The sequence below is a fragment of the Nyctereutes procyonoides genome, unplaced genomic scaffold (genome assembly GCF_905146905.1).
Source record: "Nyctereutes procyonoides isolate TBG_1078 unplaced genomic scaffold, NYPRO_anot_genome, whole genome shotgun sequence".
Classification (NCBI taxonomy): Eukaryota; Metazoa; Chordata; class Mammalia; order Carnivora; family Canidae; genus Nyctereutes; species Nyctereutes procyonoides.
Genome location: NW_026575125.1, coordinates 35,713,511 through 35,733,185, shown reverse-complemented (window position 1 = coordinate 35,733,185; position 19,675 = coordinate 35,713,511). Strand labels below are relative to the sequence as shown.

At 38.9% G+C, this 19,675-nt stretch overlaps 1 protein-coding gene across 3 annotated transcripts in view; it reads right to left on the bottom strand.

Annotated features, from left to right (window-relative positions):
• The window catches only part of USP9X (ubiquitin specific peptidase 9 X-linked), a 483,762-nt gene that overhangs the window by 106,960 nt on the left and 357,127 nt on the right, over positions 1-19,675 (bottom strand). The window lies entirely within an intron of this gene.

The window sequence follows — 19,675 nt, the reverse complement described above, 5'->3', positions numbered from 1 at the left end:
AAGTGACCCTGACTCTTCCCTTTTGGCATTGTTTTGGTCACAGGCATTCCCCAGAAGCCTGACAAACCACAACTGTTTAACAATGGAATTCTTTGTTACTTGACCAGCAAAGGTATATAAGGGAATACCAGCAAAACGCTCAATTCTATATTCATTAGACCAATGGCTTGCATCCTTAGCTGCATACTAAAATCATCTGAGATGCTTTGAGAAACACTGATGCGCACAACCTCTCCATACTGAACCACTGCATTTGAGAGTGAAGCCTAGGCATCAGTACTTCCAAAATATCTCCCTTGGTGATTGAGAATTGTGCCATGAGATTGAGAGCCTTAGCTGATGACTTATAGATATGTCATAGATAAGGCAACCATACTTTCCATTTAGTCCAAAACAGTCCAAGTTTACACCTCTAATTTAAATATAGTCACTTGGGACACCTAAGTGGCTCAGGTAAGTGTCCAACTCTTGATTTTGGCTCAAGTCGTGATCTTGGGGATGGCGAGGTTCAATCCTAATGACCATGGAAATCATGACCTGAGCCAAAGTCAGATGCTTAACTGACTGAACCACCCAGGCACTCCTAAAATAAATAAATCTTGAATAAACGTTATATATATATATATATATATATATATATATATATATATATATATATATATACTTAACCCAGAAATAAGTTCCTAACAAGATTTTGTTCACTTATCAAATTCGTATAAAAGTTTAAGACCAATAATATCAAGTACTGATGAGCCTAAAAACAGACACAGAAAAATGTTTAATACATAAAGTGAAAATACAAAAGATAACACGATTGATTGGCCCTCCTTTCAATTTTGTTTTCCATTTGCATACACCCCACATTACAAAAAACTTCAGGTGAAGTAAACAATTTTAAAAACCTAGAGAAACTAGCCTATAATTTTCTTCAGTCATTTTGGGTCTGCTGGCAAATTATGTGAGTACCTTTCTTTTCTTGCCACTCAAAATTATCAGCTAATCAGCTTGATTCTTCTCCACTTCAAATTTGTTCCAATTTCTTCTGTTTGTTTCCCAACCTGGGTTCATGATCCACTTGTGTACTCTCCCCAAAGGATGATTGATGCTCCAATCATCATCCCCTTGCTCTTTTCCTGGATGCCTTATTCTTCATCTACTTTACTGAAAAATCACCAATCTCTGCCCTTCCCTTTTCCCAAAAATCTTAAGAATGTCTCTGTCTTTCCCTTCTTCCATTTTCCCTCATCATCTGTTTGAGTCTAAGCTATCAAAATTGTTGCTTTAGGGATCCCTGGGTGGCACAGCGGTTCAGCGCCTGCCTTTGGCCCAGGGCGTGATCCTGGAGACCCGGGATCGAGTCCCACGTCGGGCTCCTGGTGCATGGAGCCTGCTTCTCTTCTCCCTCTGCCTGTGTGTGTCTCTGCCTCTCCTCTCTCTCTCTCTCTATCATAAATAAAAATAAAAAATAAAAATTGTTGCTTTAAAGCCAGTGGGTCTTAACTGAAGAATATGGATGCCAAGTGTGGGGAAAGTCTAGGAGAGAGGATGAATCCTGAGCAACACCAAAAAATTGAAGTTGTTTTTTTTTTTAAGGTAAATCTTTACCATTTACACAGAATGTGGTATTTTTCTAAAATTGGAAAACCAAGCATCCAATAAGTAACTCGACCAAAGCACAGTAGAAAATAAACAAGTCTAGAATTAGAAATTCTATTACTTTGTTCACTACACCAATACTCTCTCTCTTAAAAAGTCTTTCCAGGAAGCAATCCAAGGACAAAAGAATGAATAAAATGTGGTATGCACATACAACTGAGATATTCTTTAGTGTTAAAAAGGAAGGAAATTCTAACACATGCTACAACATGGATGAACCTCAAGGACATTATGCTAAGTGAAATAAGCCAGTCTCAAGGAGACAAATATTCTATGATTCTACTTACATGAGGTACCAACACTAATACAGAGAGTAGAAAGGTGGTCACCAGGGGTTAAGGGGAAAGAAGATTAAGGAGTTAACAGGTACAATTTCAGCTAGGGAAGATAAAAAAAAAAGTTCCGGAGATGGATGATGGTGATGGTTGCACAACGTGAACGTACTTAATGGCCACTGAATCGTACACTTAAAAATGGTTAAAATGATAAAATTTAAGGTTATGTATTTTCTCCCACAATAAAATTATATGTATATACATAGCACTGAATGCTCTCTTGCTTTGCAGTCCATTAACATTTGGAGATTGAGTTAAAATATCTTGAAAATTATACCCTTGTGATCTTTTAAGCTCAACATCCTCCTATCTATATGTATCCCAAAAACCCTCCGTCTACAAACAAATCAAAACTATCTGGCTAAAGTCTGGGAATAAATTATTTTAACGAAAAGTATTCTGTGGATTACTAAAGAACTACCCCTTTAAACAACTTTAAGGTAAATGGAAAAGGGAGACGTGTAACCAACCTCTCCACCAAACAATATACTTTTTACTCCGACCATAGAACTAAATCATCTTCTGCTTCTTGCAGAATATCCCATTGACAAAGCTTCAAACTGCTTGCCATCCTGTATCTTCTTATATAATTCTCACCTTTCTGTCCCTTGGTTTCTAGATTTCTTCTATCTCTGTCAAGTTCTCCACATTTCAAGATTTCCAGTAGTGCTGGGCAGGTATGTCAGGTCTCAGCGTAGCATATATACTCTACTCTATTCTGGTATTTTAATAGCTATGTCTCTCCCACCACAGCAGAATTGATAACTTTTTTTTTTTTAATGATAGTCACACACACAGAGAGAGAGAGAGAGAGAGAGAGAGAGAGAGAGAGAGAGGCAGAGACACAGGCAGAGGGAGAAGCAGGCTCCATGCACCAGGAGCCCGACGTGGGATTCGATCCCGGGTCTCCGGGATTGTGCCCTGGGCCAAAGGCAGGTGCCAAACCGCTGCGCCACCCAGGGATCCAGAATTGATAACCTTTTCCTCAGTATGCTAGGATTCAAAAATTAAGAGCAAGAAATAGATACAAAGTAATTTAAAATACTTTCTGGATTAAAGCATAACTTTTATTTCAAAATCCCACCTCTGCCACTTACAAGCTGCCTATCTTATTAAAACCAGTAATGGCCACTCTATTTTCACAGGTGTTTAAAACTGAGATAATGGGGGATCCCTGGGTAGCTCGTTTGGAGCCTGCCTTTGGCGGGGGCATGATCCTGGAGTCTGGGAATCAAGTCCCACATCAGGCTCCCTGCATGGAGCCTGCTTCTCCTTCTGCCTGTATCTCTGCCTCTCTCTCTCTCTCTCTCTCTGTCTCTCATGAATAAACAAATAATCTTTAAAAAAAACAAAACTGAATGCCACCCACAAAAATGCCACAAAGATTATTTTTTTAAAGATTATTTTAATAAAGATGTTTTGCCAAATACCAAACACACAGTAATTCTCAAAATACTTAATTTTCTTTTCCCTTTCTATACTGTATTGTGAAGGGTTCTTGAATATGAGGTAAGAATTGGAAAATAATGTTTTTAGATATAACTTGGAAAGCGGGACGCCTGGGTGGCTCAGCGGTTTAGCAACTGCCTTTGGCCCAGGGTGTGATCCCAGACTCCCGGGTTCGAGTCCCACATGGGCTCCCTGCATGGAGCCTTCTTCTCCCTCTGCCTGTGTCTCTGCCTCTCTCTCTCTCTCTGTGTCTCATGAATAAATAAATAAAATCTTTAAAATAATAATAATAATTTGGAAAGCTTTGAATGGGAAAAAAATTTATCAAAGGTATGCTACAACTAAGTTATCCGAGAATAACACTGCTACCTTTCTTAATACCATTCAATCCAAGTGGTGGAAATAGATGGGAATCACACTGTGTTTCACTTGATTTCAAGAAGCAGCCCCAGACTCTACAGAGCTTTTCTAGGAGACATTTAGGCATACCCAGCAAGGACAGAACAAGCTTTCTACCAAGTCAAAGGAGCAGTATCCTCCACTGAACAACTCAAAAATTATACAAATCATTTAAAATTTAACTATTGTGTTAAATAGTTAAATTTCCTAAAGGAATGCTCACATTCAACAAATCCACTGTGAAAATTTACTGTATGAAGATTTAAGCTTTGTATAAAAAGCATCAAGTTTTATTTTAGAAAAACGTGAAGCATTATAAGGATCACTGTTCTCCCTTTCTTTCACTCAGGTTTTAACCAGAAATTATGTTGGATTTTCTGCAATGCAACCTCAATGAGAATATTATATGGCCTTTAGAAGACAGCATTTTTTCATATTTAAACTTAGCATCTCAGAATCTTCCAAGATGGAAGAAGCATCATCTATACCTGGTTAAAGGTTGGCATTGTATTTTTTATTTTTTTTATTTTTATTTTTAATTATTTATTCATTTATTTATTTATTTGGGCATTGTGTTTTTTAAAATAATCTAGTATTACATAGTGGCAACCATTTATATTCACTTTAAATTTTGCAGAACTGAATTTCTCACTTTTCTTTCTTTTTTTAAAGATTTATTATTATCATTTATAGTAAAATTTCAACTTTACTTGGCCAACGTGTTCAATTCAATTATTCTGGCAGAAGTGGAAGGTTCTGGTTCTGCCTGATGCAGGCCTCAGGCTAGCCCGTAAGTCACAGGGAAGAGCACAGGGAAGCCTGGATCTGGGGAGGAAGGGGAGCTGCCCTGGGCCCATCCTGGCCTCAGCTGGCACCCACTGCCCCCTCCAGTCATTTCTAGAAGGATTCCCCCATGACAGAGACCCAAAGTCTCCATTTAAGCAAACAATGTGAAACCCACGCTTGGTCACGGCAACACCAGCACAAGGTAGGACGGACACGTCCAGAAGATTTATTTCTTTGAGAGAGAAAGAGAACCTCAAGCAGAGATTTCTTTGAGAGAGAAAGAGAATCTCAAGCAGATTCCCCACTGAGCAGGGAGCCTAAAGCAAGTGGCCTGGCGAGATTATGACCTGTGACCTGAGACAAAACTAAAAGTCAGACACTCCCCAGACTGAGCCACCCAGGCACCCCTCTTCAACAGTTTTCAAGGGAAGATGGCCTTAATACTAGAGAAACCCTCAAGTCAAAGAATGGTCATTCTCTAGCCAGTCATTATTCCACCTCTGCTCAAACCTTTTCTTGATTTCAGAATGTCTTTTTATATAGTACACATATATAAACAATCTTAGTATACTTAAAAGTTCCTTCTCTTTCTAAAACTTCCTCTTTTCAGGGGATCCCTGGGTGGCTCAGCGGTTTAGCGCCTGCCTTTGACCCGGGGCGTGATTCTGGAGTCCCAGGATCAAGTCTCACGTCAGGCTCCTGGCATGGAGCCTGCTTCTCCCTCCTCCTGCGTCTCTGCCTCTCTCTCTCTATCATAAATAAATAAACCTTAATAAATAAAACTTTCTCTTTTCATCCAAAAAATAAAAGATGATTAAATGAAAACTCAGAGCTTACTCATTTAAGACATATGTGTTCAGGGACACCTGTGTGGCTCAGTGGTTGAGCATCTACCTTTGGCTCAGGGTGTGATCCCAGGGTTCCGGGATCAAGTCCCGCATTGGGCTCTGTGAGAGAAGCCTGCTTCTCCCTCTGCCTGTCTCTGCCTCTGTGTCTCTCATGAATAAAATCTTTAAAAAAAAAAAAAAAGGGAAAAGAAAAGAAATATGTGTTCAGTGTCTACAATGGAACACATTTTTTTTTTTGGTTAAAGATTTTTTTATGAGAGGGGGGGGGGAGGAGGGAGGGAGGGAGGGAGAGGCAGGCTCAGAGATACAGGCAGAGGGAGAAGCAGGCTCCATGCAGGGAGCCCGATGTGGGATTTGATCGCCGGTCTCCAGGATCAGGCCCTGGGCTGAAGATGGCGCTAAACCGCTGAGCCAATCTGGGCTGGCCCGGGACATATTACTGTTTTAAGCATAAGGGAATCCAGCAGAGAACAGCAGGCAAATCTATCCTCTGCTCTTGTGGAATTAGCTTTACAGATTGAGGCTAGAGACTTATAAACAGACAACAAGAAGTCCAACAAATTATTTCCTTTACTGGACATCAGAATGAAATGAGTTTCTTAGAAAGCACATCATCCTTAACTCATCTATGGAAATTATCTTAACTTGCAAATTTTACCTATTATGTACCAAAACCAAAGGGGAAAATTACTCTATTTTTTTTCCTAATGCCTTTCTATGTTTAACTGATATCCGTAACTCTTGTTTTTCCCTTCTTAAAATACTTGACTGGGATCCCTGGGTGGCACAGCGGTTTGGCGCCTGCCTTTGGCCCAGGGCGCGATCCTGGAGACCCGGGATCGAGTCCCACGTCGGGCTCCCGGTGCATGGAGCCTGCTTCTCCCTCTGCCTGTGTCTCTGCCTCTCTCTCTATCATAAATAAAAAAATAAATAAATGAATGAATGAATGAATGAATGAATAAATAAATAATAAAATACTTGACTAACCAGGGGTGAGAGACAGAACAATGAAACACAAGCTGTACTTAGCCTACACCAGGCACTAGATACCTCATTACTTTGATTACTACAAAATGAAAAAAAAAAAATAAAGATTTTATTCATTTATTCATGAAAGACAGAGAGAGAGAGAGAGAGAGAGAGAGAGAGAGAGAGAGAGAGAGAGAGGTGGAGACAAAGGCAGAGGGAGAAACAAGCTCCCTGCAGGGAGCCTGATGTGGGACTTGATCCCAGGACCATTACCTGAGCCGAAGGCAGATGACGCTCAACCACTGAACCACCCAGGTGTCCCAAAATGAAAATTTTAATTACAAGTGTCTTAGAAAATTTATTATTTTGCAGTTAATACACTAGCATATAGAGCAAAAACAGAATTGTGCATTTAAAATTTTAAAGTAGAATGTATAAATTTCCCATCTTTATTATAATCCATTGTGAAACATCTTTTAGGAACTAAGCTTTATTTCAAAATAACCATCATTTTAGAGTACAAAAATACTTATTTTTAGGCCAAGAGTATTTGGACCTTTTTGAATTTTATTTTAGTAAGAACGTTTTTTAAAAATTGATTTGAGAGAGAGCAAGTGTGTGCATGAGGTGGGGAGAGGGAGAGTGAGAATCCCAAGGAGGCCCCACGCCCAGCATGGAGCGTGACACAGGGCTCACTCTCACAACCCTGAGACCATGACCTGAGCAGGAATCAAGAGTTGGGCATTTAACGGACAGTGTTACCCAGGCACCCTAACCTTTTTGAATTTTAAACTGGGATTTCTACTACTATGACAGATTCGATATGCTTAAAGGCAAACTTGATTATGCATTGTTATCTGGAAGAAAAAGTATCCTTTCCTACATAGGAGTTTTCCTACTACACTAGAAAGGACACATGAAACTATTGCAGGTTTTAGACACTTACATGGACACAGAGAAATTGCCAAAATCCAAAAACTATTTAAACACACACATACACAAAATTAAAAGTTATGTGCACTTAATTCTCTGTACCGATACCTGGACTTCCAGTTGTGTGTGTTTTTTACTATCCCTCTTAATAAAACATTGAAATGTGAGTAAAATGGGAACTGGGAATAATCTTGATTCGAGTTTTTAGGTAACCTCACTTGGAAACATTGCTATTTTATTTGTTTCAACTAATTATTTAACTACTTAGGATTATTTGTCACACACCTCACAATCCATCAATTATATTCAGACACCATATAATCCATAACCACTTTAGTGGGTAAAGGCAAAATAGGTTTCAGTATTTATACTATTCAAAGAATTTTTTCTTTTATGGACTTGGTTCCATTCCATTCAAAGTTTCTCTGCAATTCTACACCCAGTTACAATGTGTGTTTTTTTTCCCCCTCACACCAAGCAATTCTCCAACTCCAGCTGGGTGTTCTACAATTCCACTGAATTCTGACACTATCAACCTGGAGACGGCATCAGACCCCAGAGATTAAAGGCTCAGTTCTACAAGATCGCTCCCCTCTCCCCCGCCTCAGTCACAAGTCCAAGTTGTCACCTATGCTTCTCACTAACCAGCTATAGATTGGAGGTTCCAATGATCCCTGCACCTTGAGTTAATTTAATTAATTTGCTAGAGCGGCTCACAGAACTAAGAGAAACATTTTATTTACTAGCTTACAGTTTATTATTAAAGGATGTAACTCAAACTGCTAGATGGAAGAGATTCATAAGACAATGTATGGGGAAAAGGCAATGTACTTTCCATGTTCTTTCTGGGCCCACCGTTTTCCCCAATTTTCCTTGTGTTTACCAATCCATAAGTTCTCTGAACCCTGTCTTTTTGGAGTTTTATGGAGGCTTCATTACATAGGCATGAATGATTAAATCACTGACTACTGAAGGTTAAAGTCAATCTCCAGTCTCTCCCCACACCCCAAGGAGGGAGAAGGGTAAGGGGCTTTCCAAAAGCCACCTCATTAACATAAGATGCCTCTTACTGGCTTTCCCCTCTTAGGAAATTTGTAGGGTTTTTGAAGCTCTGTGTCAGAAACTGGAATGAAGACTGAATATATATTTATTATAAATTACATATCACAGCTTCCTTACAGTTTCACCTTAATCTGTACATTAGCAAAGTTATGAGCACTTATGTATCAAGAACAGTAGATGCTTTATTTGTATAACCTCATGAAATCACCATGACACCTGACACCTATCCCATATGACTGTTGATCCAATAGTCACAAACAGAAGCTAAAACATTAAGTAACTTGAGTTTGTCCAAGATGGCAGTTACTAACGTGTTAAGACTCTAAAGCCACTGGCTCGGGATCCCTGGGTGGCGCAGCGGTTTGGCGCCTGCCTTTGGCCCAGGGCGCGATCCTGGAGACCCGGGATCGAATCCCACATCGGGCTCCCGGTGCATGGAGCCTGCTTCTCCCTCTGCCTGTGTCTCTGCCTCTCTCTCTCATTCTGTGTGACTATAATAAATAAATAAAAATTAAATTAAATAAATAAAAGGTACAATGCTTCTTTAAAAAAAAAAAAAATAAAAAAATAAAGCCACTGGCTCTTCTTCCATTAAACCATGAAGATTCTCCATAGATTGCAAAATGTTCTCTCTGAAGGAGGAGAATTAAGATGGAAAAAAGGGGGAGGAGATGAGGACAAGGATAATGTGTCTGAGAATGTGATCTTTCTCTTAAAATCATGGTTACTATCAAGCCTGTACCCACCCCTCCAATTATGTTTTATCTTTTTGGCATTGGAAATGAACACCATGACTCTTATTAAAATGCAAACTAGAAGCACCAGGGTGGCTAAGTGGTTACCTTTGGCTCAGGGCAGGATCCTGGGGTCCTGGTATGAGTCCTGGTCCTGGGAGGAGTCCTGCATCGGGCTCCCTGTGGGGAGCCTGCTTCTACCTCTGCCTGTGTCTCTGCCTCTGTGTGTCTCTCATGAATACATAAAATCTTTAAAATAAAATGCAAACTATACCATATCATGGCCCTGCTTAAAAATCTTCAATAACCAGGACAAAGACCAAAATGTTTTAATAGTCTACAAGATCCTCCAATACCCAACTCCAGTCTCATCTTGCAAATATTCCAGTTCAATTTGCCTTCTTATTCCTTCGAATGTACTCCTTCATGTGGACTCAAGCCTCTGAATAAGCAGTCAGCTTAGTTTCACCCATACTGATTCACCAGCACTCAACTCACTTGACTTAGAACTCATCAAGTACTCCTATCCGAAGTTCTGAGAGCCAGCTGCACTTAAAGCATCTGTGTAATGATCACACTCCTTACAAAAAAAAAAAAAAAAAAGGTTCCCTAAGAGTAGAAGTTATTTGAACTGTGGTCATCTTTGTATCCTAAGGATTCATTGGTACACAACAAGTAGGTGCTCAAAACAAAAATGGGGTGGGGGGGTGGGTAGTAAAAACATCGAAGTCAAACAAACCCTCTCCCTTCCCATCTCCAACAATTCCCCTTTTATAATGTGTTCAAAATTATCTTTCCTACTCCCATTGCACTGTAGGAGATTCCAATTTTAAAAGCATCCTGGCTGATCTCCACACTATCTCCACACCACCAATCTGTTTATATTAGATTTCAGTCTATGAAATCTTTAGTGGTTTCCTCTCCACCTTTTACCTAAGCACTATTCAAGGTCATTCTCAGTCAGCCCTATTTTCATCTCTCATTCCCCAATTTCAATACTACTATACTCAAGGTGACATACCTCAAATTTTAAATAAAAATTCTCTTATTGATAGTTATGATAATAGCTACTATTTGAGTGTTTACTTTGTGTCAGGCACTATTCTAAGCAAATTATATGTATAACTTATTTAATCCTCAGATCAAGCCTATTATTAGCCCCATTTTAGGAGTAAAGAAACTAGGGCACAGTGAATAAATAGGCAGTGAAAGTGGTAGAGCCAGGATCCTACCCCAGGTTGCACAAGCTCCAGGGTTCTTCAGTTTTAACTACCAGGCCACACAATAATGTTGAAAAAGAGGAAAAAAATCTACCGTTACCGTCACTATATCCCCAACTCCAAGATAAACTCTATCAAAATGTTTCTGCTGGAGAAACACATTTTATAAAACTGGATTTTTAGTTCATTTAAAGTTTTCCCATGTTATTCTTCTACAACACTGTTAATAGCTACATACTGCAGCATTTTCTTCTAAAACACCATCACGGGGATCCCTGGGTGACTCAGCAGCTTGGCCCCTGCTTTTGGCCCAGGGCGTGATCCTGCTTCTTCTCCCTCTGCCTGGGTCTCTCTCTGTGCCCCACCCGCTCTCTCTCATGAATAAATGGGTAAAATCTTAAAAACAAAACAAAAAACACTATCACTGTATTCCTAAAAAAAAAAAAAAATAGTATAATCAAAAACCATATTATAAAAAATGATCAGTGAGACATGAGATTTCAGGTTTCAAGAGTTTAAAATGCAGCAAGTTATTTTCAATAGCTGAGTCCACAGCTACAAACCTAAATATCCCTAAGCAATTTTTAAATGTAGTCTTTGCTCAAGAGTCAAGGATTTTCTTTACCTAGCTCCACCAGTACTGCCATTATCATTAACACAGGACTCATCATTCTTCTCACAATTATGATATATTATACACAAAACCAGTCAAGGCAGCTATATTAAGCACAGGTTCCCCAGCCCCCAAATGTGATGCTAGCTCTAGACAGCTTCACGTCCAATCAAGAACTCAGGCTAATGCAAATGAAGATATATAATTAATCTTTGTTAAACCCAAATACATTACTTTAGCTAAATGCTCATATTCTATTACCACCACTATTAAACACACACAGGCCACAATTTTTGTCACTAAATCACCATATACGAATGTAACGTGGATCAACTATACTTAAATTTAAAAAATTCTAAAAAATTTTACAATAAAGTCACTATGTACACTAAAATTTTTTTAAAATAGAGTCACTATGTAAACTCCCTGCTGCTTCCTATGGATAACCTTGTATTAGGTAATCACAACAGACTGCATCCTGCATTCTAGTTTTTTTGTTGCAACAAAAATGTGTTCATTTAGAAATGCTCAGTAATTAGCTAAACACTCCTATTTAAAACTTCTCCATGCTAAGTGTCAAGTCGTATCTACACAATTAGGATACTGGAAGCTTTTATATGCACATTAAAGCTTTAATAAATTCCAGCATCTTTTCTAGGACATTCTGAAACATGAGTTTTTAAGTTGCTGTAAGCAAAAAGTAATTTTAAATTAAAAATGACTTCTGGAATGCTGGCATCAGAAGCTCTGTGGATACTTTCTCCAGTGAAAACACAATAACCACTGAAAATTATTTAAAAAAAAATTTTTTTAAGTCCCCAGAAATTCAACTTTACAGCAGGTTTCCAAAGTCTTCATTTGCAGATTAGCTGACTGAGACCTATCAAATGACATAGCTAAGGTCAACCAGGTGACCGGGGATAAGGGGAGAGAGTGTATATTTGTAATAAAGTGTAAATAATTTTATTTCTAGCTACTATTCTAAACTCCCCAAATAATGCTTTGATTTTCTAATCTTTGTGTGATTATAAAAATGGGATAAACAAATATAATGAATCACATGATACTTTTATATAGACCAACACATAGCCTATAGACCATATGTTCTATTCCCAGATATTTGAGGGAGGAACATTTTTATTTTTATTCCCTTTAAATTGAGATTTCTTAATTTTCTCTTCCATTTATATCCAAATCCTCTCTAATAAAAACACACACAAGGGATCCCTGGGTGGCGCAGCAGTTTAGCGCCTGCCTTTGGCCCAGGGTGCGATCCTGGGGACCCGGGATCGAATCCCACTTCGGGCTCCTGGTGCATGGAGCCTGCTTCTCCCTCTGTGTCTCTGCCTCTCTCTCTCTCTCTCTCTGTGACTATCATAAATAAATAAATAAAAATTAAAAAAAAACACAAAGAGACTAAATATATAATGTATAATTAGAGAAACTCAGAAGGAGAGTGAGAAATTGTCTTGAGGGTAGACAGTAAGAAACACGTACTAAAGAAAATCTACTAAAAAAGAAAATAAATAAATAAATATTCTGTATCTCAGTAATAATAGACCATCTGTAGCATTTTGGGACAGCTCAGCAGGACAGAAGCTCCATTCCAGGTGGGTGCAGCCAAGAACACAGGGCTCTCTCCTCCAACCTCCTAGTCAAGGTTCTCTCCCCAGGAGAGGGAAGGCAGCCTCATCATCCCCAACTTAGACTTCCAGTGGCTCTCTTGCATGCCCAAGCAGCTGAGATGTCAGGGGTTCCTTGCTATCCAAGCCCTACTTTGCAGAGCAGAAGTCTGACCCTAGGTCCTACAGGCCAAGAATGTGTTCCTAATGGCCCTCACTCCATTTCACTCATAGGACTGAGGCTCCACACCAGGAGACACAAACTGAGAACACCAGAGGCTGCTGCTCCCACCTAACACTCTACTCATGAAGCAGGGATGTCACTGACAAAAGTGAGCCACTGTTTCATCCCGATTTGAAGCAATGGCCTGAAGGATTTGCCCATGGGAAAAGGCAGGCCATATGAAAGTTTCACATTTCTCTCAAAGTGAATGGATTTCATTTGGAACACAGTACAGGGGAAGACCAAATCTGAGGGTGCACTAAAAACAATGTAGACCAAAAACAATGTTACCAAAGCAGTAACCAATTAAGAATAAGAAGCTGGTTAATCTCATGAGAGGAAGAAACTAAACTTGAAACTCACTAGCAGCTTACCTAGAAACAATCAGGTAGAGAGACAGCTAAGGGTGCCCCTGAGTCAGAAGAGACCTCAAAGACTGATCTCAAAGATTATCCTTTACAAAGGAGAAAAACTGGGGATCCCTGGGTGGTTTAGCGGTTTAGCACCTGCCTTTGGCCCGGGGCGTGATCCCGGAGTACCGGGATCGAGTCCCACATCGGGCTACCTGCATGGAGCCTGCTTCTCCCTCTGCCTGTATCTCTGCCTCTCTCTCTCTGTGTGTCTCTCATGAATAAATAAATAAAATCTTAAAAAAAAAAAAGGGAAAAAACTGAACTGGACCAAACTGTGGGGCAATTAAATCCTAGGGCATCACCTAAAACAAACAAGCAATCAGCCAACAAAGAGGGGAGACTAACATTTGCATGTGATACCAAAAGAGGGAGACAGCTTAACACAGATGCACTAAGCCTGTACCCTCTTTAAAGTAAAATCACAGGCTGTACATTGCAAGAAAATGGATTTCATTACAGTGGTCTAGCCCAGCCACTAGACAGACAAGCAAGTAACAAGAAGCCCCTAGGTATGGGTAGTGGGGAATCAGTATCCAAAGTTGCTATGGTAGGTGAAAGATCCAGTGTCGTTCCCCCCTCAAATTTACAAGATGTGCAAAGATGTGGCTCATACATGGGGATATTGGGGAGGGGGTAAGCAAAGCAAAATAAATTGGCTTTGAGAGGGTCCACATGTCAGACTTACCATGGAGTATGTTTAAAGAACTAAAGGAAACTGTGCTTAAAAGAAGTAAAGAAAAGGAATGCCAAGATGGCTTACTTGGTTAAGCATCTGGCGCCTTTGGCTCGGGTCATGATTCCCAGGTCCTGGCATGGAGTCCCACATCAGGGGGGGGGGGGTCCATGCTCAGTGGGGAGTCTGCTTGTCCCTCTCCCTCTGCCCCTCCCATCAGCATGTGCTCTCTTAAATAAATAAATAAAATCGAAAAAAAAAGAAAAAGGAAAGTAGGACAATGTTTAGGAGGAGACTATAAATAACGAGATTGAAGAGAACCAAATGAAAATTCTGGAATCATAATTTTTAGTCAGTAACTAAAATGAGGGACTCATGGGTGGCTCAGTGGTTGAACCTCAGCCTTCAGCTCAGGGCGTGATCCCAGATCTGGGATTGAGTCCCATATCGGACTTCTTGCAGGAAGCCTGCTTCTCCCTCTGCCTATGTCTCTGCCTCTCTGTGTCTCTCATGAATAACCAAAATATTAAAAAAAAAAAGAAAAGAAAAGAAAAAGAAAAAAGAATCAGCACACTAGAAGATGGATCAATCGATTAAGCAATTTGAAGAGAAAAAAAAAAGTTTCAGAGAAATGTGGAACACAATTAAGCAAGCCAACATATGCATAATGGAGTCCAGAAAGAGGAAGGAAAAGATATTTGAAGAAATTATGGCCCAAATTCCCCCAAATTCAATGAAAAACATTAACCTACATATCCAAGAAGCTCAGCAAACTCCAAGTAGAATAAATTCAGAGAGACCAGATTGAGAAACATTATAATTAAAACGTCAAAAGCCAAATACAAAGAGAGTGAGAAAGCAGGAAGAAGCAAATCATCACATATAAAGGTTCCTCAGTAACACTGTCAGCTGACTTCTCATCAGACAATATAGAGGTCAGAAAGCAGTGGGATGACACATTCACAGTAGTGAAAGAAAAAATCCTGTCAACCAAAATTGTTTCAAAACAGAAGTCAGATATCAACTTCCAGCATGACAGCCTAAGAACCTTAGCAGACCCAATCTCCAGTGAAACAGTACTGGTAAATATAATCATAAAAACAGTATAAATACATTTCTTCTCCTTTCTTCTCTTAACTGATTTAAAAAGCACTGTATAAAGCAAAGTATACATAATGCAGAACTGGGTCTATTGCATATAGAAATATTTCCCTGTAACAACGAATCCGCAAAATGAACAATCTAAACAAAAAATCAAAAGCTATAAAATTAGGAGAAAACATAGGAGTAAATCTTCATGACCTAGTATTTCAGCAAAGGATTCTTACAGGTATGACACCAAAATCAGGAACAACAAGAGATAAAATGGACTGCACCAAAATTAAAAACTTTTGTGCTTCAAAAGGCATTTAATATAAGATCAAGACAGTGAAAAGACAACACAGAGAATGGGAGGGGGAAAAAAAACATTAAAAATCATGAACCTGGGGATCCCTGGGTGGCTCAGTGGTTTAGCGTCTCTCTTTGGCCCAGGGCATGATCCTGGAGGCTCAGGATTGGGTCCCACATCGCACTCCCTGAATGGATCCTGCTTCTCCCTCTGTGTCTGTCTCTCTCTCTCTCTCTCTGTCTCATGAATAAATAAATATTAAAAAACAAACCATGAACCTAATAAGGGACTTTTATCTATAATACACCAAAACAAACACCTCCTACAACTAGATAATAAAACTAACCAATTTAAAAATGATGAAACCATATGAATAGGCATTTCTCCAAAGATGTACAAATGCTAAGTACAAGAAAAGGTGCTCACATCATTAGCCATCAGAAAAATGTAAATCAAAGCCACAGTAAGATAGAGTCCTCCAACCAACTAGGATGATTATAATCAAAAAGAAAATAACATGGGGCAGTCCGGGTGGCTCAGTGATTTAGCGCTGCCTTCAGCCTAGGGCCTAATCCTGGAGACCCGGGATCAAGTCCCACATCAGGCTCCCTGCATGGAGCCTGCTTCTCCCTCTGCCTGTGTCTCTGCCTCTCTCTCTGTCTCTCATGAATAAATAAATAAAATCTTTAAAAAAAAACAAACAAAAATAGAATTACTATATTTTCCAGCACTTCCACTTATGGGTATACACCTCAAAGAGTTGAAATTAGAGGTTCAGATTATTTGTACACCCATGTTCATAGCAGCAGTATTCACAGTGGCCAACAGGTAGAAGTTACCCAAGTGTCCATCAACAGATGAATAAAATATGTTATATACAGTGGAGTATTATTCAGCTTTAAAAAAGGAGTCAAGGGGCACCTGAGTGGCTCAGTTAAGGGTCTGACTTCGCCTCAGGTCATGACTTAGGGGGTGGGATCAAGCCCTGCCTGGGGCTATAAACTCAGCAGAGTCTGCTTTCTCCCTCTCTTTGCCCCTCCCCCCCACTAATGTTCACTGTCTAATAATAAATAAAATCTTAAAAATAATATTTAAAGTCACCACATATTATGACATGGATGAACCCTGAGGACATTACGAGTGAAAGAAGTAACAAAAAGGCAAATAGTGTAGGATTTCACTTATTTGTGGCACATACAGTAGTCAAATTCAGAGACAAAAAGTAACATGGTGGCTATCAAAGACTTCGTGGAAAGGAACTTGAGGAGTTAATATTTAATGGACACAATTTCATTGGGGAAAATGAACACATTCTGGAGATGGATGGCGGTGATAGCTTCACAACAATATGAATGCAGTTAATATCACAGAACTGTACATTTTAAAATGGGGTGGGGGAACAGAAAAGCATTGGCGAGAATGTGGAGAAACTGGAAACTTCATACACTGCTAGCAGGAATAAAAATGGTGCATCTTCTCTGAGATAGTTTGGCAGTTCCTCAAAAAGTTAAACACACAATTGATGTATGGCCCAGTTGTGTCTGACTCCTATATATATAAATGAGAAATAAAAACACGTCCACACCAAAAACTTATACACAAATGTTTACAGCATTAAACAAAATGTGGTACACCCATACAATAGATTATTCATCATAAAAAAGAATATAGTTCGATACATGCTATAATATGGATGAGCCTTGAAAACACTATGCCAAGGGAAAGGAAGGATAGAGAATTATTGGTTAGCCATTACAGAATTTGTTTGGGGTGATGAGTAAGTTTTGAAGTAGATAGTGGTGATGCTTATACAATACTCTGCATGTAAATAATGCCACTAAGCTGTACACTTAAAATGGTTGAAATAGCAAATTTTGTGATATATTTTAACACATTTTAAATACGCCAAAAGCCACTGAATTGTGTACTTTAGATGAACTATAGAATATGTATATACCTCAATAAATCTATTAAAAGAAAATGTAAACAAAAATTATAGTGAAAAAATCATTAAAAGGAATTAAAATACACTAGGAAACATCCACTTATGGCAAATCAGTAAATGACAAAAAGACAGGAGATACAGAAAACAAAATGGCAGATGTAATCCAGCTAAATCAAGGACATTAAATGTGAATGGCTCATAAAATTCAATCAAACCACAGAGACAGACTGGATTTAAAAAGGAAGATCTAACCACATGTAATCGAAAGGAGAATTTTATTTTTTAAAAAGATTGCATTTATTTCAGAGAGAGAGAGAGAGATCACAACCAGAAGGAAGGATATAGGATGTGGGACTCATTTCAAGGCTCTGAGATCACGACCTGAACAAAAGGCAGAAACTTAACTACTGAGCCACCCAGGCACCCTAATAGCAGAATTTTAGAACCAAGGATACAAATTGATTAAAAGCAAAAGGATGGAGGAGCCCCTGGCAAGGCCAGTTGGAAGAGCATGCAACTCTTGATCTCAGGGCCACAAGTTCAAGGCCGAAACTGGGCAGAGGTTACTTTATTTATTTATTTTTATATATTTATTTTTTATTGGTGTTCAATTTGCCAACATATAGAATAACACCCAGTGCTCATCCCATCAAATGCCCCCCCCCTCAGTGCCCGTCACCCAGTCACCCCCACCCACCTCCCTCAGACATTACTTTAAAAAAAAAAAAAGTAAAAGAATGGGAAAATATGCATCATGAAAAAAGCAACCATAAGAAAGGTTAAGTGTCCATACATTTATCACAAAAAATAGACCTTAAGACAAAAATATATTAAAGGAACTTTATAATAAAACAGTCCACTCATCAAGATGTTAAAATTATAAATACATATATGCAAACTACCAGAGCCCCAATATTTATGAAGCAAAAAGAGATGGAAATAGACAATTGAACAGTTAAAATTTCCAACTCCCCACTTTCAATAATGGATAGAACTAAGAAAAGATCAAAGATGGAGATTTTAACAACAGTATAGACCAACTAGACCATCTAGACATATGTAGAACACTACCAACAACAGCAGAACACCTATTCTTGAGTGCACATAAGCATTCTCCAGAATGGACCACACACTAGGCTGTAAATCAAGTCTCAATAAATTTAAAGGATTGAAAAAGTTATGTTCTTTGAACACAGAGAAAACTAGAATTCAACCAAAGGAAATTTTGGGAAATTCACAAATATGTGAAAATTAAATTTATTTTGGCACAGTGATCATATTCAAACCAATTACTAGCTTCTCAATTGATTTTCTTATATATAATCCTGACATCTACAAATAACAAAAATTCTCAATTCTCCTTAAAGACAAAACAGGCACAATCATATCACCAAAATAAACCTTAAGACTCTTGCTTCTCATTTTTTCGTAGTGTATATATTTATATACTTACACATGTATATTATACTTCAGATACAAGAAATTTAGGCACACAAAATAAGACTAAAATAGTATACATACTATGTACTCAGCTCCGTAATTTTTACCTCAAAAACTAAAACATTACAAATCCTCACATATGGCTACTTTTTCAAATTGTCAGGTCTTGCATAAACAATAGCCATCCAAATATACCCAAAACATCAATGAAAACGTAGGAAGTGTTAAAAAACATCAACATACAGTTAAGTACAGTTTATATTTAATCTATTTCAAATCAGTGATATGAATAGATGGGGAGGAAGGGGAGAAATAGGAGCACAGTATGGATTAGGAGCAGAAAAAGAACCAAAACATGAGAGAAGCAATGGGGCAAAGGAGATAGACAACTAAGTTAACATTTACTAAGCACTTACCATGAGCCAGGTTATCATGTAAAGGATTCTGATCTATTAACTTAATATTCATGACAGTCCCAAGAGTCATCAGGACCAGTTTACAGATGGAAAAAAAAAACTGAGGTGCATAATTTGACTAGCTTGTAATAGCTAATACGTAGGGGGAACAAAGTTAGCAAATCTAGGTTTCAAATCTAGACAAGTTGATACCATCACCTCTGCGCATCTACTTGGTATGCTCTATCACTATTTCTGCCTATTTCAGTGCTGTAAGAGACCAATGGGAAGGAATAGAAGGACTTCACCAATCCCTATTAGGTGCACTAGACAACCACTCTAGCTAAAGGCCTCATAAAATTATTTGGCCAGAAGTACGTGGTATACAAAAGCAAATTTGTAACCAGAAACACGTGAATTTCTTTTTTTTTTTTAAAGAGAGAGAGAGAGGCAGAGACACAGGCAGAGGGAGAAGCAGGCTCCATGCAGAGAGCCTGACGTGGGACTCGATCCAGGGTCTCCAGATCACGCCCTGGGCTGCAGGCGGCGCTAAACCGCTGCGCCACGGGT